The 24,196-nt window shown below is 45.6% G+C and overlaps 1 protein-coding gene and 1 non-coding gene across 8 annotated transcripts in view; one reads left to right on the top strand and one right to left on the bottom strand.

The window, feature by feature from the left end:
• The window catches only part of EBF2 (EBF transcription factor 2), a 217,178-nt gene that overhangs the window by 121,505 nt on the left and 71,477 nt on the right, over positions 1 to 24,196 (bottom strand). The gene's annotated exons all lie outside the window — the stretch shown is intronic.
• On the top strand, positions 4,136 to 4,208 carry TRNAV-UAC (transfer RNA valine (anticodon UAC)). Its single transcript has one exon. It is a non-coding gene; the product is annotated as a tRNA-Val (tRNA).

Genomic DNA, 24,196 nt, shown 5'->3' with positions numbered 1-24,196 from the left:
TTGAGACTGGATGCTTTGTTTATCCTAACCTTGCTCTTAGTGGCAAGATCAGCCTCATGTATACATGCATCCTGATTCACATATGTGCTCAGTCGTGTCCAACTCTTTGCAATCCCATGGACCGTAACCTGCCAGACACCTCTGTCCATGGGATTTCCCAAGCAATAATACTGGAGTGGGTTGCCATTTCCTTCGCTAGGGCATCTTCCTGACTCAGGGATCAGACTCATGTCTCCTGCATTGACAGGTGGGTTCTTTACCATGGAGCCACCTTGGAAGCCCATAATCAGCCTCAGCCCTTGCTCAACTGCCCTAAGGACTGGGCACCTCATCAAGTTAGCACAGGGAAAAGACAAGGAGAAAGGCACTGGGGCAGGGCGGGTATAAATTGAGGCCAAGCTTCATAGAGAGGTAGGGGAATGACCACTCAGGAGTTCTTGGGCTCAAGGATGTCTTAGGTGGGTTGAACTCATTTTTAAAACAGAAACAAACTCACAGACATAGAGAACAAACTTTGCCAGGGGAGAAAGGATGGGGGGAAGGGATAGTTAGGGAATTTGGGATGGACATGTATACACTGCTATATTTAAAATGGATAACCAACAAGGACCTGCTGTCTAGCACAGGAAACTCTGCTCCATGTTATGTGGCAGCCAGGATGAGAGGGGAGTTTGGGGGAGAATGGATACATGTATATGTATGGCTGAGTCCCTTCATTGTTCACCTGAAACTATCACAACATTATTTGTTAACTGCCTATACCCCAATGCAAAATAAAAAGTTAAAAGATGTCTTAGATTTGGTAAGAATGTCCTGCAAAGATTGGAGCAACATAGGGTTGGTTTTTTGGCTTCCAGGGCAGGGTGGAAGGTGGCAGGGAGGGGAACAACTCATGTCTTAAATGTGTTTTTACAAGCAAGTGAGCTGTGGTATGAAAAGTTAACCAAGATTTTTCTTCCCACAGTGGAACTGATTCTAGTCTGTTGTTTGGGGAAGTTTGTTTTGTTTTTTATTTTGTTCTTCCTAAAAAGCCACAGCCTGCTGCCATCTCGGTCCTTCACACCACAGCCATTCACCATCCCTCCCAATACCTCCACCTCCAAGTTCTGCCCAGCTTCCTCTCCCTCTGGCTTTCATCACCAAGATTCCATGTCTGCTTGTCATTGTTCAGTCGCTCAGTCATGTCCGACTCTTTGCAACCCCATGGATTGCAGCACACCAGGCCTCCCTGTCCCTCCCTATCTCCCGGAGTTTGCTCAAACTCATGTTCATTGAGTTGGTGATGCCATCCAACCAACTCATCCTCTGCTGTCCATCTCTGCAGTCCCATCTAAAACATGGTATCCAAAATAGCAGGGTTGAAAGTCAGGAGTGGGGACGCCTCAGAAGCAAATGTCATCAGGGAGTGAGGAAAGAAGACCATGCATCATCACAAACGTTCCTGGTCATCTCTCCTCCCATCCATCCCAGAGGCAGCCCCTAAACCACAGAGCAGCTCCTCCTAAAATCTTGTTGCATCCAGGTTTCTTTGTCCACTTGGCTTCTGGTCTCCTGATATCAGGTTCTCCTCCACTATGTTCCTTCTCCGAAGCTGTACTTAAAACATGTTGTGTCCAAGAGGAAACTTTCATCTGACAAAGTCTGAAATGTTCTCAGACACTTTCTTTCTCCCACTTGCATAGCAATAATATCCCTTGTCAGGAGAGCAAAGGGAAGGCACCTTCTTGCATGGTTTTATGATGCAAATGTGTCTCCAAAAGGGCTTCCCAGGTGGTGCTGGTGGTAAAGAATCTGCCTGCCAATATGGAAGACACAAGAAACCCAGGTTCGATCCTGAGTTTGGGAAGATCCCCTGGAGATGGAAATGGAAACTCACTCCAGCATTCTTGCCTGGAAAATTCGATGGACAGAGGACACTGGTGTGCTACAGTCCATGGAGTCACAAAGAGTCGGACATGGCTGAAGTGACTGAGCACATACACAACTCATCTGTTACCCTGAAGCAAGGATCTTCAAGCATTTAAGGTGGGAGGATCAAGGAGAACTTCACTGCCAACTCAAGAGTATGGACACCCCACCCTTATTTTGTTCCTCTACCCCGGAGGTCCAGCCCTTGCTCAGTGATGTAGGAATACTCAGTATCATGACCTCATTTGAGTTTCTGAGTGAAGGAAAGTCTCAGATGGACAGCCTATTTTTTTAAATGATTTTACTTTATCACTGTGTTTTGGCTGTGCCACATGGGATGCTAGATCCCCGAGCAGGGATTGAACCCAAGCCCCCTGCAGAAGCATGGAGTCTTGACCACTGGACCGCCAGGGAAGTCCCTAGATAGCCTATTTAAAAGAAGCGGGAGTGCTTCCCGCATAGTCCAGTGGTTAAGAATCTGCCTTGCTATGCAGGGACACCAGTTCAATCCGTGGTCTGGGAAGATCCCACATGCCATGGGCGGCTAAGCCAGTGCACCACAACTAGAAAGAAGCCCCTGATTGCCACAACTCGAGAAAACCCATGCAGAGCAATGAAGACCCAGTGCAGCCAAACATGAATAAAGAAGTGGGATTCCAGTTGAAAGGACCAGTTCCATACCGCATGGCCAGCTAGGGCTCTCTGCACACAGCTTGGCAGAGGGTCCCTAAAACCAGCTTGGACAATAGGCAGTAATGCCAATTGTTCCAACAATGAAAGACAGAGCAAGACCACTGCCTCTGAAAACTAACCTCACAAACAAATATACAAACTGATGGTCAGAATAAACAGTCGTCAGATCTCACCAGTGTCATCAATGAATGAGGGGTTAAAATTATGGGGTTATCAACAGTCAGGATGAACCCCACTGGAAAGGTTCAATTTACTTCCAATTTTCTGCTTTGTTAGGGATATCTGTAGATCTTACTCACATGAGATGACTCCATAAAAGAAGAAATGGTCCTCTGAAAATATTCTACATAGTCAAGAGCCTTTGCTCTTTGACATTGTTCACTCTCTAAAGCATCATTTAAAGATCTCCTGAGAGCCAGTGTTGTTGGGTTGGTCAGGATTCTTTATACCAGTAAAGAATCACTGGTAGACTCTTCAGAAGGCCAGAATATAACATGCAATTAATTAAATCCACTTAAAGATATCTTTGGCTTCTCAGGTAGCTCAGTGGTAAAGAATCCACCTGCCCAGCAGAGGACGTGCGTTTGACCCCTGGGTCAGGAAGATCCCCTGGAGAAGGAAATGGCAACTCACTCCAGTATTGTTGCCTGGGAAATCCCATGGACAGAGGAACCTGCAGGCTACAGTTCATGGGGTCACAAAGAGTGGGACACAACTTAGCAACTAAACAACAGAAACAAAAATGTATCTTTCACTACCTCTCTCAATTTCTCGATTTTAGACTCTGAAAACTATGAATGAGAATAACGTTATTGGAATATAAGTATATACACATATGTTCTTTAAATGTTAAATGTGTATTCATAAATACCTATATCAATCAATATAAACACTCAACCCAAAGTCTCATTTCATTATATGCATGGCACGTGGTGGGAAAAGAGGCAAAAGATGTATACTGTGTTGTGTTGTACAGATGAAACAAGAGAAATAGAAGAAAGTTACAACTAAAATTCAAAAAGAACATTAGAATATATACAAAACAAGTTTGGGTGATAGGATATATGAAGATTATATTATTCTCCCCACTTTTATGTGTGTTTGAAATTTTCTAAAAGAGAAAGTTTACAATGCAAAGTTATTGAAAGTTAGGAATTCAAATTCCCTGCAGCAATTTAAATGAATTTTATAATTTGTTATTTATCAGACGTTTTGAGTCATCAACAACATGGACACTCTTTCTCATTTCGCTGGCTTTCCTAAATTGCTCTAAACTCTGAACAGAAAAGAGTAATGAGTCCTTTCAGAAGGGCTCCATGCACCAGGGGAGCCCACAGTTGAGAATGGGTTGAAGGTAAACCTAATGGTAGTGTGTGTGCTCCCTGAGATGGATAACACACTCACCATTACCCCTATCGAGTTGAAAGCTCCCATTTTGTTGACTTCCTATAGATTACAATCTATCCAAACTGTCTTTAGAAAACGTATAAGCCAACCATGTTTTGCGTATTTCTAAAATGTCCTTCCAGGGATCTCCCTGGTGGTCCAGTGGTTAAGACTCTGCACTTACACTGCAGCGGGCGCAAGTTCAATTCCTGGTCAGGGAACTAAGAACTCGCAAGCTGTGCTGCTCCTTCCCCCGCACAAGAAAAGTCCTTCCACCCACTGCCTAATTGGTTTGGACATAAGGAATAGTCAACTTTTAAACACAAATAATTAACAAAGGTGGGAAAGGCTGTACATTTTGAATGCCAAATACAAATCCTATTTGTTTCTTGCTCCATTCAAACCATATTGTGAGTTAGTGTATCCCCACACATGAAGGTAAAACAGAAAAATGAGGGGGGGGGGTGAATTTTTTATTCCAAATCCTACCCAAGATCCACTCTCTTGACGGTTGGGAGCAATATGAGGACAGGGTGCTGGGAGTGGTAGCCTCTGATGCACCCAGTATCCAGGTACCCAGTTGCCTCAGATACCAAGTTAGTCTCAAGATAACAGGCCCCTTCAGAAGCAAGAAGCACTGACCCCCCATGTAAATATGCCAAGTCCCAAGAGATGGCAACCCCTTTGGACCATTTCTATTCTCCTGAAATATCTGAAGCTGGCCCCTGAACCCAAAGCCATCTATCTATCACAGGGAACGCCATGCACTTTCCTGTATTCACACAGCCTGACCGAAAAAAAAGAAACATCTGCAAGTGTGTGACATCAACATGTTTTCCTCAGCTAACAAGCTTCTCTATTCTCCAGGAGCCAAAAACTTTAAGTGACTCTTAAACAAAGACAGCCCCACGAAGAATAATGATGTCAAACCCAAGCCCTCGTTCCGTGGTGTGAACACAAAATCTACAGAACCCAAGTTCAAAATGATTTACAGACGGTTTGATCAGAGTCAGATGTAAAATGGTGTCTCACTGGAGACAGGCCAGGGGCTATCAATCTGAATCCCCTACAACAAGTGATGTCATTAGTCAGAATCGATACATTATGGAGACGATTTTCTCTTTTGTCTCTCAGCCCCCAGGGGTTTTCTGAGTTGCATTTCATCACTAGATTGCAAGGCACTCGTGTTACAAAGTGGCTGATAGGAATCACAACCAGGACTCTGTCACGCGGCTTGTGGGAGGAGCAGGGGGAAAGTTGAAGGATTAAACCCAATTACACGTGGGAAACTGAGACTAATCCAAGGTCTTTGCTGGCAGGTTGCTGTTGAACTTGTCTAACCCATTCCTGTTGTTTATACAACTTTAAAGGGCATGACTTTGGACTGTCAAGTATAAGATCAGCATGGGGGGAGATGCTTAGTTCCAGGTCCCCCTGGCAGAAATCACCTGGTCATCTTGGCTTAACCAAGACCTAGGGAAATGACTCACTACTGAAGGTCAAGACTTTCTCCTCCTTGACACTAGATAGCCCCATTTACCTGTAAGATCTTCATGTCCCTGCTGTCTTCCTAAATCCCTAAAGAATAGCCAGGGTGTGGCCATTTAATATGACAGCAGGTCTGTAAGATCATCCCCAAGTACCAATATGTGGACAATACTTCTATCATCAATGTTATCAAGGATATCTTGCATCATACACAGCCTGGTAGTGTCTTTTAGGTTCTTCCAAAGCTCTATTGAGGGGTATGATAGAAAATAGGAACGAAAAAAGGAAAAATTTTTAAATGAGACTCTCATTTTCTTACTGCCTTCCAGATCTTCCTAGAGAAAAATCCTCTATTCAGTCCCATGTGCATCTCCAATACAGGGTATTTTTCCAGCTCACTGGTGTTTCATAAACACCATTTGTTGTCATGTGGTTAAATTAAAACTGAGTATATCAAACATCAAACAGTATGTTAATGTCAAGTATGCTTGAATAAATAGTAAGAGTTCAACTGAATGGAATATGTGGATTGCTAGCTAATTAAGCAAGAAGCAGGTGTGAAAAAAATCTAATTTAGGCAATTTTTTATAATTAATAATGTTTACTTGTAGTACCCTTCTAATGGGGCTCCAGTTTAGCCTCTTGTGAATTGCTAGGAGTTTACTGCAGTATTTTAAAATTATAATTGAATGGAGAATTTTCCGAGATATCAGGTTTCCTCGCCGATGATGAAGAAAGCAAGTGCTACATACCTAGAAAAGTCCTGCCAGCACTTTATATCAGGAGGATCAATTAACAAATCAATCCCCCAGCAATTAAAACTTAAAGCACACACCAGCAGACCTCCACACTCAAAAGTTCTCTTGTAAACCCCAGCGCCCACAGAGGTAGACGTGAACTTGGATGAACCAACCTGAATGAGGATATTGCTGTGTTCAAACCAATCACTGGACATGGATGATGAAGGCTTTGGTGAGTGTCTGCAAAGAGCAGTGACAGAGAATATTCTGTTGCAATTAGGAACCAAAAAAAAAAAAAAATTAAGATCCTATCTAAACTGTCCTGGAAAATTGCATAGCACCCATCAATTAATCCAAGTATACATTTAAATTTGGTTTTCTTTCCAAGAAGCCAAATGGAAGGAGAGGAGGAGAAAATGTCCACAGATGTGAAAACAGACCTGGATTATTTCATAGACGTGACATATCTACTGCATTTAATTAAAAGGAGAATGTATGAGAACAATGTATCCTTCTCAATCGGGTCGAGGGAACAAAACAGGACTGGATTAGATAGGACAACTGTAATCTCAAGAGACAGCCCCGTGTTTAATGGGAGCAGCACATGTTTGATATGCAGGGAAGTAAGTGGGTGTCCTGGACACAGTCCACTATTCATCATAATACCACAGCCCTGTTCATTCCCAGAGAAGAGACTGGAAACCATGAAACCATATGTAGAATATTAAAAATCATTTAACGTTAAAATGCACATTAGGAAAGCATGCACTCTGGGCAAGGCTGCAGTCCAAGAGAGCTCTGAGAAATCTCCAGTTCAGTAGATAATGGTTGTAAAGGTAAACTGAATTGTACACACACACAGAGAAACTCGGTCCTTAGCTCTGCAATGCTGATTTTTCTCACTCTCTTTTCCTTACTGATTTCTGTAGTGAGGTCAGTATTAATAATTGATGGAGAAATGATACCTAGAGCATCAGTACATTAATTCATAATTAAATATGAGAAGTACTAATTCCTTCCCCACCACCCATCATTTGGAATTAAATTATATGGGCTTCCCTGGTAGCTCAGATGGTAAAGAATCCTCCTGCAATTCAGGAGGCCTGCATTTGATTCCTGGGTTGGAAAGATCTCCTGGAAGAGGAAATGGCAACCATTCTAGTATTGTTGCCTGGGAAATCTCAAGGACAGAGGAGCCTGGCAGGCTACAGTCCATGGGGTTGCAAAGGGTTGGACACGACCGAATGACTAACGCTTTCACTTTCACTATATATAAATCTATACACACACACATTATATACATGTGTGTATGTATGGCAGATATCACATTGTTTTGCAGACAGAGTCAAAAACCTTACTCTATTTCCATGGTCTTTTCATTGCCACTGAATTAATCACAGCCCTGCCCCTAACCACATGGAATTTTATTTCCCATAAGAGCAATGTTTACTTTGGTTTACTTTGTTGGAACTCAGAGTACTTAGTCTATAAAGATCCAGTGTAACATGTTTGGTTCAGCAACATTAAAAGCACGCACTGATAGACCCCATCTTCAATGGCTTTGTGTCGATGAAGATTTTGCATGGTTTCCATCTCATCTTGCCCCGCTCCCCACCCAGCAAGGACAACGCTGAGAACAGCTCCAGGGTGTGTGGAAAGGCGTACGTCTTTAGAGACTGAGAGTTCTATTTATTTTCCTCAGTTGCCAAAAGTAATACATGGAGTGAAAAGGGAATGCCTCAAAGCTGAGCCTGCACTGGGGGAGAAATCCTATTTGTCAGGAGATGACAGACATCAGCGAGGGTACCGACTCAAAAAGTGTCGGTAGTTTGATTCTTACCATTCTAACTAAAAACACAGGACAGAGGACTGCTATTAAGGCCACCAGAGGACATTAGAGTCCTCTGCTGGAGGGGATCCACCTCCTTCCCCATCCCATCCATAAACTCACTGTAGGGCCTAAAAGTCACTTCTTCTGTCCACCGTCCTACCTCAGCAGGTGGGGATGGGAGGGCATTTACTTGAAATTTATTTGAATGGCAAACAGACGAATCAGATCAGACGAAGCAGAGGGAACCCCAGAGTCTATCCCGGATGGAGAGTGGCATGGCTGTGAGGCCCTCGGACAGGCTTTAGCGAGGTGTTTCCTGTCCTCAGCTACACGGACTGCAACTGACAGCGGGACTCATTCGAAACTAACTGTGGGGGCTTCCCTGGTGGTCCAGTGGTTAAGACTCTGAGCTTCCAGGGACTTCCCTGATAGCTCACTGGTGAAGAATCCGCCTGCCAAAGCAGGAGACACGGGTGTGAGCCCTGGTCCGGGAAGATCCCACTTGCCGCCGAGCAGCTAAGCCCGGGAGCCACAGCTATTAAGCCCAAGCTCTAGAACCCAGGCTCTGCAACAAGAGAAACCACGGCAATGAGAAGCTCGCACACCATAACTACAGTAGCCCCTGCTCACCACAAGTAGAGAAAAGCCCATGCAGCAACTAAGACCCAGGACAAACAAAAATAAAAAAAAAAAAAGACTCTGAGCTTCCAATACAGGGGACTCAGGTTTGATCTCTGGTCAGGGAATTAAGATCCCACATGCCACGAGGTGTGGCCAAAGAAATGAATGACTAATTGTGGAGGAGCCCTGCCACCTCCCTAACTGATCATTTGGGGAGGAGGTTGAAACAATGCAAGGCGAAAGAAGCCAAAGGGAAACAAGGGTGGGGAACTCCTACAACCCAGACATGGGTACCCATTCTACCCCACTCCAAGTTGGACTGGCTCCTTCTCAAAGGGAAAGAGGGCTTTTGCTCAAAGACTGAGGCCTGAGGGGCAGCAACATCTTTGCAATGAGGATTCTGGAGGGTTTTATTCATAGCCTGGCAAGATGAGAACTGGCATATCTGACATAAGGGACTGAAAACTGCCATTTTTCTGCCATTCAAGTAAATTGAAAACAAATGGAGAAAGCCAAGTGTAGCACTGTGGTGTAGGCACTGTTTTCCCTCCTCTCCTCCCAGCCCAAGCCTGTTTCCAGGAGACCCTGGGACCCTGAGGGAAGCACTTCCTGGACTTTGTCCCCACCCACCCATTTACCAAACAACAAAACATCAATCTAGGCAAAAAAGAAAGAGAACAGGAACTGAAAGAGGGTAACTGCAGTCTGAGAGTTTAGCTGCAAACTACAAGAGGGCTACATTCCAGTATGTAAACTATGAGGTGGAGATTTCTGAGCTGTCCTTGTGAACAAACAGAATTCTTTCTCATCATCTTTTTTTTTTTTTTGTAGGCAAAGCTGGGTCTTCACTGCAGCATTCAGGCTTTCTCTAGTTGCAATATGTGGGCTTTGTTGCCCGAAGCATGTGGGATTTACTTTCCTGACCAAGGATCAAACTTGTGTCCCCTACACTGGAAGGCAGATTCTTAACCAGTGAACCACCAGGGAAGTCCCCTTTCTCCACATCTTGATGAGAAATTGCCTTGGCCCATCTCCTCCCTCTGTGCATGAGAAAAGACCTATCCTATTACTCTCCTTCCTGTGGCTTCACCCTTCTTGACTCCTGCATGATGAGAAAGTTGATAAAGCAAGGCCAGTCCAGGCAGTCAACACGCTGCAGCGCACAAGAAGACAAAGAGGAGTCTTCCAGAAGACAGTGAAGCTACCAGAAGCCTGGGGCCATTCCTGGCACATGGTTGGCCAGAGATGTTTTCCTGTGGTCTGTCAGTAGACAACCTTCCCAGACACCACCCCTGCATACATACAGTTTCTTAAGTGATCGTGGACAAGCTGCAGTGGACAGCTACATAGACAGTGCGTGCTTAGTCATTCAGTTATGTCAGACTCTGTGTGACCCTGTGGACTGCATGCGGATTCTCCAGACAAGAATACTGGTCGGTTGCCATGCCCTCCTCCAGGGGACCTTCCCAACTCAGGACTCCAACTCCAGCCTCACATCTACCAGCATTGGCAGGTGGGTTCTTTACCACTAGCATCACCTAGGATAAATATATGGATAACAAAAAGTTAATTCAGGTTTTCCTGTACCACCCTTAGAGGAAAAACCCAAATGAATTTTTTGGCCAACCCAATATGTAGGCTGCAGGTGGTAATTCTTCTGGACACTGGTGGGCTATTTAGTGAAAGACAGGGTGCCTGAGAGCTATTTATGAATCTCAATAAGTCACATGATCCCAAATGTCCCCTTTCAATAGAGATTATGGTCACTGGCCCCTGGATTCTCCCTGAGGATATCCCAAAATCAAACCTTCGAGAATAAAGAATTGTCTAAAAAGATGTAGGTTCAAGTCTGATTAACAACAAAATCTGTCACTGAAAGTTGACAAATTCTTCTGTGTCCCATATGTGAATGGCTTCCCTGGCATCTAAAAATAGCTCTGTATCTGCTGGGCATCCTAGGAATCAGAAATGATTTAAAAAAAAAAAACAGAAAACATCAACCATGTGAGCTAGGAAGGAGACTCTGAAACCAATCACCTGTGCTCCTGAAGGCAGGTGAGGGGCCTATGGACCCCTCTCAATCCCACCAGGCCTGGAGCTCATTTATGACTGGCAGGAAATACGGTATCAATTGTGTGGGGCCCCATTCTGGGAAGATAGTTTCTAAACAGAGACTGTCAGGAGGAAAGGACATCTTAAATGAGAACCAGAGAACGTCTCAGGACACAGCAAATGTGTCTCACTGCCGTGTTATTTGGAAGATCTTTTTTACCCATGAATCTCATCACTTCTTGGCCTTTTGGGTAAGATCAAGTGTAGTATGGGGGCTTCCCAGATGGCGCTAGTTGTAAAGAACCCACCTGCCAATGCAGGAGATGCAAGAGACATAGGTTCAGTCCCTGGGTGGGGTTCTGGAGGAGGGCATGGCAACCCATTCCAGTGTTCTTGCCTGAGAAATCCCGTGGACAGGGGAGCCTGGAGAGCTACAGTCGGTAGGGTTGAAAAGAGTCGGACATGACTGAGCCCAGCACACGCTTGCAAGCTCAGGCTTCAGACTCAGACAAATCTGGGTTGCTGAGTAACCACGGGCAAGGAATTTCATCTCTCCTGGCACCACTTCACTCATCTATAAAACGTGCATGACGACATTACCTCTTACTTAGGGTTGCGGTAAAAATCCAACAGGGTGATGTGTAAAACAGGTTTAGTCTGGTGCCTAATATGTAGCAAATGCTCAATGAATGTGGGCCATTATTATTTATTATCCTCACAACAAGCCTTTGAAACAGATTTTATTCTCTTCCCATTATCAAGAAGGAAGTGGCCACACAGAGGCAAGTGACATGGATAAGACATCCCTTCCAGATCACTCTCTCTTCTGGTTCCATCCTTTCTGGCCGGCTTTCTAAAGAGAAGATCCTTTTGGGTCCCTGGTCAGGCCAGGCCAGAGGCCCAGGTTTCCAGGTAAAGCAGGAAGCTGCCTCCGGGTTGGTCTCTGACTCTCCCATCCTGAACTGGAGTCAACACGTAAGTGAAATGCAGTGCCCGGCTCTTCCATCCTCCCCCCACCCAACACAGGAGCCTTCATCTGCTCCGCCTCTGGGAGCAAGTGTGGCTCTCCCAGCCTGGCGCTGAAGCAGGTGCGGGCATATTTTAAGCTCCAGCAAATAACTTTAATTGAGCTCTCCTTAGACATATGAACCCACAGAGCAGGTTTTTTTCCCTCCCTTCTAATAAAAAAAGACCCACAACAAACCAGATGGGTCTTGGTCCCTCCCCAACATCCCCCTCCCCACTCTTCAGGCTCCCCTAATAAATCTTTTAACTCTGAAGAAATTACCTTGCTGGAAGCGGGTATTTTATTTGGTTGCCTGTGTGGACCCGAGCTGCCTCTGTGGGCCGAAATGTGGGTCAGGAGTTACCCATGCAGGCTGCAAAACTGAAGCCTGGGGGTTCAGGCCAGGTTGGTACTTGGGTTGGTATTCTCATCCAGAACTTTCTATTACTGCTCACTTCCTTGTGTTTCCTGACCACCATCGTGGGTCCCCCCACCTCACACCTCTCCTAAAATTAAAAACCTTTACCTTCCATTGTCCTCAACATAAGTAAAATCTCCATCTTGGTGTGGACCTTCCATGCTGCCGTCTAATGTGGAAGGATCTGGAAAGAATCCTCTCCACTAGGAGCCAGTCTTGACTCCTGGATCATGAGTCCAAAAAGAGCGATGAAAAAGGAAGCCGGAGCCTCCTGTCACCAGAACAAGGCAGCATGGGGCATGGGGTTCTGTCTCATTTTGCAGACGTGAGCTCCCTCTTAATGCCCCATACGAAGACGGCCACAGAGGAGGGAAATGCGATGTGAATGGATTCCAGATTCCCCCCTAGAAAAAAAGACGTCAAGAACCGCCCAGGGCAAGAGAGAGAGAAGCAACACGCTCTGGGTCCTGATTTATGAGCACTGAATTATTGGTAAGAGGGCCCAGAAGGAGTCGTTTACAACAGAAATTATTGCAGGCAAATGTTGGTTGGTATTTTAAATCACTCACTAATATTGATAGGTTAATGCCTGTCACACTTGCTTAAGGGTCACCAGAAAAAAAAGAAAAAAAAACTTATCTTCAACTTGTTACCGGCTAAGTACAATGTAGATACACCTTTTTCTGGTTTTGCGGTTTGTTTGTTTTTTTTCTCTTGAGCAAAGCCTGCTGTATTATTTATGGTTTTCTGAGTCACTGACTGTAGCCTGTATCTGGATTTTAAAAGGTTGATTTGCAAAAAGACAAAAACAGGGCACCCGTCTAGAGAGGCTGGTGGGAAGGCAGTCGCCGCTCACAGCAGCCCCTCAGAGGACCCTCGGCTGTTCGGGGCGCCTCGGGCGGCCGGGCCAGATGGCGAGTGCGTATTGTTCCCTTTTTGGTGATGGTCCTGCTGTGGCAAATAAAGTTAAATCAAAAGGTTAGTGCTCTGCAAGAGAGTGGCCGAGCTGGCTGCAGCTGACAAGGGCCAAGGATGCTGAGTAGTGAGGAGGCAGAGGTTGTTCCCTCGAAAGGGAATGCAAAGGGAAAAATTTGGCTGCACAAAAAAGAGGGGAGAGTCATGGGTCTCGAGTGCCTTCTTTCTTGGGGCCTGAGGATGAGTTGAAAAATACAAACTTGACCCACCCATGACCAGGGTCGGATGGAGGGGCAATCGCTCTCCATCAGTCTGAGGTCAAAAGAGCTCCCCCGATATCCCACTCCAACTTGACTTTCCCCAATAAGCAGTGCATTCCTTTGTGAAGTGATGGGGTAGTATCTGTGGGGTGGGGAGAGCACAGTCTGGGAGGGTCAGATGCCCACGTCTGTCATGAGTGGAATAAAACTTTGGAATCCAGGCGAGCAGCCGATACGTGCATAAGATTTTTAACCTGGACACAGAATTCATGAATTACTTCACAGGATGTCAGAGCTAGAAAAGATTTAAGAAACTATGGAAACTTCCTCCACACAACTCACCTCTCACTTTACCTATGGACAAAAAAAAAGGCCAGAGAGGAAAAGTGATGCGCTCAAGGCTCAAGGTCACACAAGGGAGAAGGTGGATCCGACGCCAGGGTCCAGCCTCTTTGGCACCCCTTGGGCTACCACCAACAGGATATGTGGCGAGGGAGGGGGCCAAGGGTGCCAGGCATGTGCAAAATCACAGAATCCACAAGGTGTGTGAATTTTAAACAATGATTAGGAGAGGCTATTCCCGGCTGACTCAGAGGTAAAGAATCTGCCTGCCAATGCAGGAGACATAGGTTCACTCCCTGGGTCCAGAAGATCCCCTGGAGAAGGAAATGGCAACCCACTCTAATAGTCTTGCCTGGAAAATCCCACGGACGGAGGAGCCTGGTGGGCTACAGTCCATGGAGTTGCAGAGTCCGACATGACTGAGCGCACACACACACAGTCTTATGAAAAATAAACATGTACACTATGTAATAGAATGCAGTTTGAGTCTTGTTTTTCACATCACCATTTTCATAAATCATGTCTGAGCTTGCCTTACACTTCAAAATCTGCCCCCTGTGCCCACAGCTCCAAGAGTGGGGGTTTCTGGTTCCCTCTCCACTGCAGGCTCCACCCCGCGCTCTCACTTGGAGCCACGTCTTCATGCTCCCTTCTTCTGGGAGCTTCTAAAGCACACCATCTACCCAGAGGCCTGCGGTTTCCAGAATATGGAACACAATCAGGCGGGCGATCTGCAGACTGTTTGTTATTTACCTGGGAGACTGAGGCAATGCTTTGGTGCCAATTCGTCTCTCAGGTAAATATGGACCTGGGCAGACTTTAAAAGGAAAAAGAAAAAAAAGTAAAACACTAAAATAGGTATTTAAGGAGTTTTAAATGCTGATTCCATTCTTTTTGGCTAAGTACTTTTCGTTCCCCTGCCCCACTTTGGTCCTCCAAACAGAATATTATTTATGCCATTTCAGTGCTTTTTGACGGTGTTCTAATTTAGACCATATTTACCGGCTGAATCTTGTTTCTTACCTCATTCGATGGGCTTGACTGCAGAGCAGACCCTGTTCCTGTTATGCAGTGTTTTGACTTCCCTTTGAAAGTTTACTTAGGAGAAGGTGGTATTTCCAATGGTATGTAAAATCATTGAGGAAACAAGTTTAACTTAAAAAAAAAGTGGGAGCTCCATTTCCATTCAAGCAGATTTAAAAAAAATAAATACTCCCAAATCTCTCGATTTCCATCCTCATATCTGTCTGTGTGGTTAGATCATTTTACCTCCTAGAAGCTCATAGAAGTTTCTCACTTGCATTAGGAGATGGACAGAGCTCTGTTCCTTTCCCAGGAAGGTAAGGTCTGGGTACCTTATCTCTGTCTCTTTATTAGAGTTCCGAAGAGAACGTATTTGAGAGATTCTAAATTCTTGCTAGAGATGAGAACTTCAGAGAAGGAAAAGGCAGGTGAGATCATGTTGTTCAGCTCTGATTTTGCAGATAAGTTCACTGAATGCCCAGGTAAACTGGCACAGGCCCCAGGTGGAGTGGGCAAGACCGTTATCTGAATTCCTCACCGAGAGCTCTTGCCAGCACCTCCCACTGATTGTCCATCACCCCACTTGTGGTTTGAGCAACCAGAGACTTCATTCTGCAGGCCTGACCATCACCAGAAAACAAGAGTTCATAAGAAAGGTGATCAAAGCCTGGTGCATCCCCTTGTACTTGCTTCAAGCTGAGATAACTAGGAGAAATACCCTAGTTATCAAAGTGAACACCTCCACCCTTATCCCTGTTTGGGAAGATCTCTGATTTGGAAAACAGCTAGTGGCTAGAACCAAAAGCTGAGTGGGATCATAGTTTGACCTCTGAAGGTTGTGTGAACTAAACAAACAGCTGGCTTAGAAATCTGCTATTCAACGGAACACCTTTACACATGCATTTAAATTAATATTTTAGAAATACGTATCTAACAACACACACGTATCTGAACAGTAAAGTAAGCAGGACCTGCGCTGCACAATATTATAAGCCCCTGCTTCTCTCTCTCCGCCCCTCCACTCTCCGCTCCCACCCCAGCCAAAAACTACAGTTTTCCAAGAGCTACATTTTTCTGACATCTTGTGCATTTTGAGGTCCAGGGAGACTTCCCATTTTCCACACTCAGCACTTTGAGGGCCAGCAGGGTCACGGCACCAGTATTCCCCAAAGATCCCTGAGCAATCACGCTACCGGGCGCTCTGCCCTGCTCGTTACTCGCCGACATCCATTTCTCAAGGCAGCAATACCTTTCCGTTGTTATTTTCTATCAGACACAGAAAGCCTGAAGATTAATCAGAGACACGACCGAGCGACAGTCCTAACTTGGCTCTAAGTCCTCTGCCTTAAACACCACATGCCCAGGTTAGAAAACAGAAATGAAACTTTACATCATGGTCTCGGAAGCTTCTGTTAACACAGGAACTACTGGGCTGAACTGAATTTCACATCTTCTGCTCAACTGCGCAAGCAGGGACTACAGGGGAAAATGAAAGAAACGATACATGTTTCAAATTTTACAGCAGTTTACATCATGCAAAACTGAAAGGGCCTTAGAGGTTTCCTTCTCACTGAAGTAGAGTTGGTACAGACTCAGTCAGGTCCCTGAAAACACGCCACGGGCATATAAGGTTATGTAGGCAAACATGGAAGCAATATCAGATAGCTTTCCCACTGCTTCTTTATGGTAAAATTCAGATGCAAATATTTTACTGGTTATATAGACACCCAAGCATTCATAAGTTAAGTAATATGCTCTACAGAGTATTAATAGGCAATCATACACACTGGCTTTATTAAATGAAATATTTGAAATACACAGTCTGGTTTTTATTTCATTTTTTAAAATTGTGCTCTATATTTTTATGTAAACAAGACATATATTTTGTATGTGTTTTATATATATATATATTTTTATATCAGCAAGATTCTAAGAGGCCTTCATTTTTTTCTTACCTAAGCCAAAATTGTAGGATTAGGTTAAATGAGTAGAGCGTTTACATTTCCAAGCATCATTTAAAGAGAAAAAAAAAGTTTTCTTTTCATTTTCACAATAATTCAAACTTATCTTGATTCGTGAAAACTGGCATTGTATCCACAATGACCAAAGAGGGTTAATAGGCAGAAAGTCATCACAGAATCTGAAAATTCTGTTTGAGCGGAGCTGGTGACTGGTGATTTCAGCCCTGAATTTGCACAGCTGCCAAAGGAAAGTTAAAAATTACATCTAAAGGATGAACAGCTGTGGTCAAAATTATGCTGCAGTGTTAATCTTTATGAGCTCCTTCGATAGGATTGAAACCAATGCCAAAATTATCCAGAGAATTCCTTCCACAGAATGAGTCAGAGTTACCATGTTCTTAGGTTTGGGTCTTCTTGCAAATAAAACAATAGTAAGTTCAATTACATGAAAACTCTCCTCAGATGAAAATTAAAACTGCAACCCTGTTGCATCATGATTTTTATGAAAATGAATTAAAACGTCTTCAGTGCTTTTAAAGGATGTGGTTAAAATTATTAAATTATTATTAAATCTAGTTCTCAAAAACCACTTGCAACTTTTTTCCCATGTTCTTTTTCATGTTATAATGGAGATTCCTGTAATTTTGCCAATTTGGCACCAGGTCCCATAGATGGTTATTAAGCAGTGCTCAACTGTTAAGCTTTCTAACTTTCATAATATTTTGTGAGTCCCCTACAGAACGCAAACTACCATTCACCATCTTTAGAATAATTTGTAATGTTCTGGGCAAAACCTTAGGAAAATGACACAGAGTTAGAGTTAACTGCCAAGATACAATATATTTCTACTGAAGACTAATAATATTTGGAAATGATTTCCTGTATTTCTTCTCTACTTATTTGTTAATCTGATACAGTTTCCAGGGTTTGGAATGTTCGTGCCTTTTGTGTGCTGAAAAGAGATTAGGGGCTTCCTGGACAAAAAAAAAAAAAGTCAACTTTTAGCCTGAGTCTCACTTCGAGCTGAAGGTCTTTTAAACCTTCCAAGTAAACATAACTGTGCATACATTAGTGGTGCTTGCTTTGAAAAAAAAACAGAGAGAAAAAAAGACCAAAAAAAAAAAAAGATTGGCCTTTTCCCTGTAAATATGGACTCTTAAGCCTCTAAATGATTTGCCAGACCGAATCGGATAATAAAGGGTTTAAACTTTGCCACTTTGGGGTTAATGTGAAAGGCTTGTCAACATCAGATTGTTTAGACATTAAAAGGAACGCGCTGTGTGCCTCCTTTAAACCCCATGTTCACTTGAGTTGCAGCTCCCAGTGAATTTACCCAGCTGTAAGTGATTCCAGATGCGCCGCAGTGACAAGCTTCAGTCTCAGGGTACTTATTCATTTCACATTAAAATCTCATGTTCCCAGGTCTGAGCTGTTATCTGACTGAGATCTGATTAGGGAATACAGCAAAGAGGCATTTCCAAACCCAGAGCCTGCCCTGGCTCCCTGGCATGAATCTCTGACCATCAGGCACCTCTGCACAAGGGAGAAAGCACCCAAGGTGATGGCTCGGGGGAGGGTACACACTCAGGTCTAGCATTCTTAGACACATGGCCCATGCCAAGGCCTTCCACGAGGCTATCTTATTTAATCCTGGACGGAGCACCAACATCTCAGCCTGGCTAATTTCCCTCTCCAACGCAAGCTTCCTCCCCCCAATAAAAGGGCAGGGTGTGATCCCGTACATTGTCTAGGGCAGCACCCACATGCAGAAGGGCACTCAATCAATGCAGAATGAGTGATGATGGATTTGCCAGGTCCCCAAGCCTTCAGTTCTCTCTCTGGCCACCAGCTATGTCTGGGCTACAACAGAAGAGGGAAAAGAAGGAAACAGAAAGGAGGTCAGGGGCTTGGAGAAAGCACTAACTCCACCTAGCTGGTCTTGCCTTTGTTCCCGCACAAGGGAGTCACAGTCCTTCTCCACCTCTGGCACAGACGGGGTCCTTCGATCTGAGTCCGTTTTTCACCTCTTTACCCAAAGTGCAGAAGTACAAACGCTGTTGGCCGACAGCTTCCTTCATGACACATGTCAAAGACACCTTTTTCGGGGCTCCAGAAACACAAGGTGAGATGGGGATGGTGGACAGAGATGGAAGATAATGGAGACCATGTGGGGAGGATGCTACCTCTATGATGCTCACAGGAGGGAATGAAATTAAGGACAATTTTTAAAAATTTTCCCCTCCAGCTAGGTTTTCGGTTCGGTTTGGCGTTTCCTGTCTTGTGTTGTTTTGTCACTTTGAAGAGGTAGAGAGAGAGTACTGGGAGCCCCCGGCTGATCAACTGTGGTCACAGGCCACTGGGCAGCCCCCAAGCCCATCAGGAGCTCCTGTCACCGGACTCCCGTCACACTGGAAGCCCCAGAAAACAGGCATTGAATGCTGCAGCCCCCAGCCCAGGCGCTCAGCCTCCCTCAAGAGGAGGGGAGGAAGAGCACTGCAACCCCAGGTTGAGCATGGGGAGGATTAAAAAGTTGGGGGCCACCCCCCAACCCACCTTGGTGGTTGGGGGGGAGACCTCGCACGAGGAAAACGGGATGGCCACATGGAAGGCGAGCGGCGGCATTTGGTCTTTGTGAAAGGCAGCTTTTCTTTTATGACTGCTAAACGCCTGCCTTTCTCCCCAAGCAATTACAGCGCTGTTTCCCATCAAGATGGCTGTTAGCAGCAGGCGGATCTTCAAGTTGCTGCAAGTAAATCAAGAACGCTATTGGCAGCTGTCACCGAGAGTGGTCGGGATCCTCCTGGTCACTCCATGATGGAGGTGAGAGGCAACACAGCCATGGCAGGAGCTGAGCCGTATCTTGTAGCTAAAGAAAAGAGGGCGGCAGCCTCCTGAGGCCCAAGTGGGTCAAAGAGAAACGTACACTGGAAGTTCAGAACCGGTGGGCACCTATGAACTTGAACTCCCCCCGCTCCTCGCATGGCAAGGCTTTGCCCAAGGACACACAGCCAGGGCACCTTCCTTCTGCATATGGTATAGTAGCGAATGCTGCCACTAGTTAATTAGCAGCAACACCAAGGGGGCGATCCAGGGCACAGTGGACACAATTCATGTAGTAACAAAAGCTTTTAGAAGATGATGCTGAGGATGCTTGTTAGACACTGAAGGTTAGATACCAGGTCTGAGGCCAGGAGGCAGATTTCACTCTAACACTTGCAGTACCTTCCGTCTGGAAAACAGGCTGCTCACACCTTGCGGCACCTTTGACCCTGTGCCGTGGATGATTCCCGGAGTATCCGCTCTGAACCCATCTCTGTGTGGATACACACGTGCCACCACCAAGGATCCACTGAGAGAGTGATGGTGAGTTCCCCGGGTCTCTGTTCGTCCTGTCAGTTTCACACCCACATCCCACAAAACCGTGACCAGCCTCTGTCCCTCAGGGGCACAGGTCATCTTCTCCGTGACAGCGATTCAGGGTAAAACGAGAGTAAGTGCTTTAGGAAAGCTGCCGGTGGGGGGGTTGGAGGCCAGGTGGGCCATGTCCTAGGAGGGAAAGGCGGGCTGGACAGGCTCCGGGTGCCAGCTGCAGACCCCAGCCTCTCCCCCAGCCCCCGAGTCACACTGTCCTGCCACGTGCAGTTTGGATCAGGAGACGGCCGTGGCGTGCAGCGTCATATTTCTAAAAGCCCCATTTCCCCGTTCAAGGGGGAAGCAGGTGGAAAGCAGAACCCCTGAAGGGCAGATACTTTGAAAGGCCCCACAGGCAATGCTCCAATAAAAGAGCGAGCAAAGCTGGCATATATCCCAAACTTTCAAATTGACCTTCTCCCTTGATCTGGGACTTAATGCCTCCAAACCAAACTCATTCCAAAAGTCACCTTCTCAACTTCTCTGCACAAATTTTTTTTTTTTAAATAAATGAAAGCTCAGGTACAGGCTCCCCTCGAAGCCCTTCTGACGTCCTTAGCCGCTTAAATTAAATCTGAATGGTTCGTCTCTTTTTATGATACGATGGGCCATATGCCACCAAAATAAAAACCCAGCTGAAATCCCAGTACAGATAAAGGGCATGAAAGGCTGTTCCGGCCACAAAACAGAGACCCTGTGTAAATCTTATTAAACAATAACACCCACCCAAGCATTCCCTCCCCCTCTGGAAAAAAAAAAATTCAGGAAGGAAACTGTGGTTAAATCATCTCATAGTTTGGCAAAAACTTCTACCTCTAAAAAAATGAAAAAAAAAAAAAAAAACTTCATTCTGTGTTGGACTCACACAGGCTAATAAAAAGCAGGACTGTATCGCTTTGCACTGTAGCTGTCAAATTCTCAGCAATGAAATACAGACCCTGACTCTCCCTGTCCCCGGAGTCCTACCCCCTCAGACCACCAAAAAAGGAACAATTGGGCTTGGGGGCGGGCTTGGGGGGCATCATTTATCCTCTCCCACTCTAGAGCAAATCTTGTTTGTTGCTTTGTTTCATTTTTAATTTTTTGTGTTTTTGGCTTGCACTTTTCTTTTCTCGAATCAAGTTTCCATGGTTCTCATAAACAGAGTTAGATAGATACAGAAAAGGGGGTGTCTGGGGCCGTGGCTTTAAAGCGCTGTGATTCTGCTTTCTTACAAAGATCCTACACACTTATTACATTCAGGGAAGTTCAGGCCCTGCCACCATGGTATGTGTGTCTTTAAATTAAGAAAAGAAAGAGAGTGAGTGAGGGAGAGAGAGATCAAAAAGAAAAAACATTTCCATTTCACAAGGTCCCCCAGTGGCCTCAAACGCTCCTCCTCCACCATCAAAAATTCATAAAGGGGATCAGCATTCTTTACCGAATGGATCCCAGTGGCACCATAGACCTTGTTGGGGAGAGAGGCAATAAATATCGAATTATACACCTCATGGGAAGAAAGGACTGAAGACTCGGCTTCAAGCCCTCCACATGGTCCCTGGGGGAGCAGGGTCCAGACTCAAGGTCCAGGGCAGAAAGGAAATGGGTCAAGTGTGTCAATTTCTAGACCAGTGACCTCTGACCTGCTTAATGACACTGGGAGGCCACTACTAAAAAATAAAGAAGAAAAAGATGGCAAATGCCTCGGAGGAAAGATGTGGGGGGAGGGGTGCATTGGGGGCCATAAGAACACTGCAACTAAACAACAGCACTGCATTGGAGGGTGTGATCCCCAGACCCCCTTGTTAACTATGATTTGTCTTTGGGAGGATTCGTCTAGCTGAGTGGTAGCATGTCCCGGAGTGGAGAACTTCATTTAGGTCCCAACTACTTGGGGTTCCCAGAGCCAGGAATGGCTCATCTTCTGCCCAAAACTTCAAGAACATTCCTCGTTCGTTCCACCTCCAGGCGCTGCCCGCAGCAGAGCCCTCCCCTCTGCTTACGATGCTCTCAGAGCTTGTTTTCTCGCCCCGTCCTGTTGACCCTGGCTTCTAGCTGCCACCATCCTGTGTGCATGTGCACACACGGCCTCAGTGCTCAGGGGTCCAGCACAGGTCCCTCTGCACGCGCATCATCTCCCTACTTCTGTCTCCCAACCAGCAGGAGCTCCCAGCCCCCAAGCCACCATCCACCCACGCCAACCCCTCCACCTCACACCGTCACGGATGCCCAGTTGATGCCCTGTCACCCATGTCGATCGCTGCAAAGCAAAAGCAAGAGTCTGGGTTCTACAGTGAAATGTACAGGGCACCGAAATTGGGGTTGGAGGAGAAGCATAAACAAGAGTGTGCAGAGAGTACCTTTCTGCATCTTCCCAGTTTAAAAATGTGAGCAGTTATCCATTCAATAAACAGTATATGGGATAGGTACCCATACATGGAATGGACGGGGTGGGATGGGGAGCGCTTCTCTAGTGGATCAGCTGGCAGAGACCCCATCTGCCAATTTAGGAGACACAAGAGACATGGACTCAATCCCTGGGTCAGCAAGATCACCTCAAGTAGGAAATGGCAACCCACTTCAGTATTCTTGCCTGGAAAATGCCATGGACAGAGGAGCCTGGTGGGCTATAGCCCATGGGGTCTCAAAGAGTCGGACATGACTGAGCACACAGACGTGCATGCACACATACAGAACAGGTAACCAGTCCTCCCTGCCTTAAATCAAAGGACTAGATTTTCAAGATAATCTCACAACTAAATGCAAGTTAGGAGTCTCACGACTGGTTAATACAAGTTTCTATGGACCAGGACACTTTCAAGTAGTCTAACACTTGACTCAAGCTCACAAACTCAGCTTGAAAACTAAATAAATAAAAAGCACTTGGCTGCACTGGTCCCAGAGGGCATTCTCAGCAGCTCCAACCCCTCATATTAATATATCAAGCTGACCCAATTAGAGCTGGGATTCGGATGGGCAATTTTAGCTCCTGCTCTCAGAGACCTGAGCTGAAGTTCCCATTTATGCTTCAAAAACAGTTAAAGCTCTTCTTCAAATTCTATGCTTTCTGAACTCAACAGCCAGTTCCGTGAGCTTGTGCTGCAGACATCTGCTAAATGGTCAGTGGTGAGAAAACTGCACAGAACACCCACACACAACTATTCTTTCTCCCTGTTCCCAGAACACAGGCTGCGTGGCACAGAGCCTAAGCCATCTTCAGCTGGACTCCATAGCAGAAGTCCCCACCCAGTTAGCTGGTGAGTCCCCATCTTTATCCTCATCCTTGCTCCTGGCCCCTTCCCCAGTGCACCTGGGTGCGCTTAGTCAGTTGTGTCTGACTCTTTGCAACCCTTTGGACTACAGCCCACCAGGCTCCTCTGTCCATGGATTCTCCAGGCAAGAAAATGAGTGGATTGCCATTTCCTCCTTCAGGAGATCTTCCCAACCCAGAGATCAAACCTAAGTCTCCTGCATTGCAGGAAGAGTCTTTATCCACTGAACCATCCAGGAAGCCCTCTGTGCATCTAATGCTCCACAAAAAGTGGATATGAGAAGTACAAGGTGAAACTCAGATGAGTACTTGAGGAAGGGTTTTAGTGCCAGACTCCGTAAAGAGGGCTGAGCACTGAAGCATTGACGTTTTTGGACTGTGGTCCTAGAGAAGACTCTTGAAAGTCCCTTGGACTACCAGGAGATCAAACCAGTCAATCCTACAGGAAATCAACCCTGAATATTCATTGGAAGGACTGATGCTGAAGCTGAAGTGCCAATAATTTGGTCACCTGATGCAAAGAGCCAACTCAGTGGAAAAGACTGATGCTGGGAAAGATTGAGGGCACGAGGAGAAGGGGGGCAACAGAGGATGAGATGGTTGGATGGCATCATTGACTCAACAGACTTGAGTTTGAGCAAACTCCAGGAGATAGTGAAGGACAGGGAAGCCGACTGACTGAACAACCACCATGGGGGAGGAGCCTGAGACTAGCATCTAAAAGGAGGCTGGAGAAGTGTGTGTGGGTCTCACTGATCTCTGTTCACACTGCCCTCAAAGACCATTAAGAGGTCGCTTGTGGCTCCTAATCTCTTGAGAATGGTAACCCCTAGCGCTGTCAGGTTTTACCAGCCACTCTCCTTTCACCTCCACTTCTATGGAGGAAAACAG

This window comes from Dama dama, chromosome 16 (genome assembly GCF_033118175.1).
Source record: "Dama dama isolate Ldn47 chromosome 16, ASM3311817v1, whole genome shotgun sequence".
NCBI classification, from domain to species: domain Eukaryota; kingdom Metazoa; phylum Chordata; class Mammalia; order Artiodactyla; family Cervidae; genus Dama; species Dama dama.
Note: the sequence above shows the minus strand (reverse complement) of the source record. Positions and strands in the feature narration are given on the sequence as shown.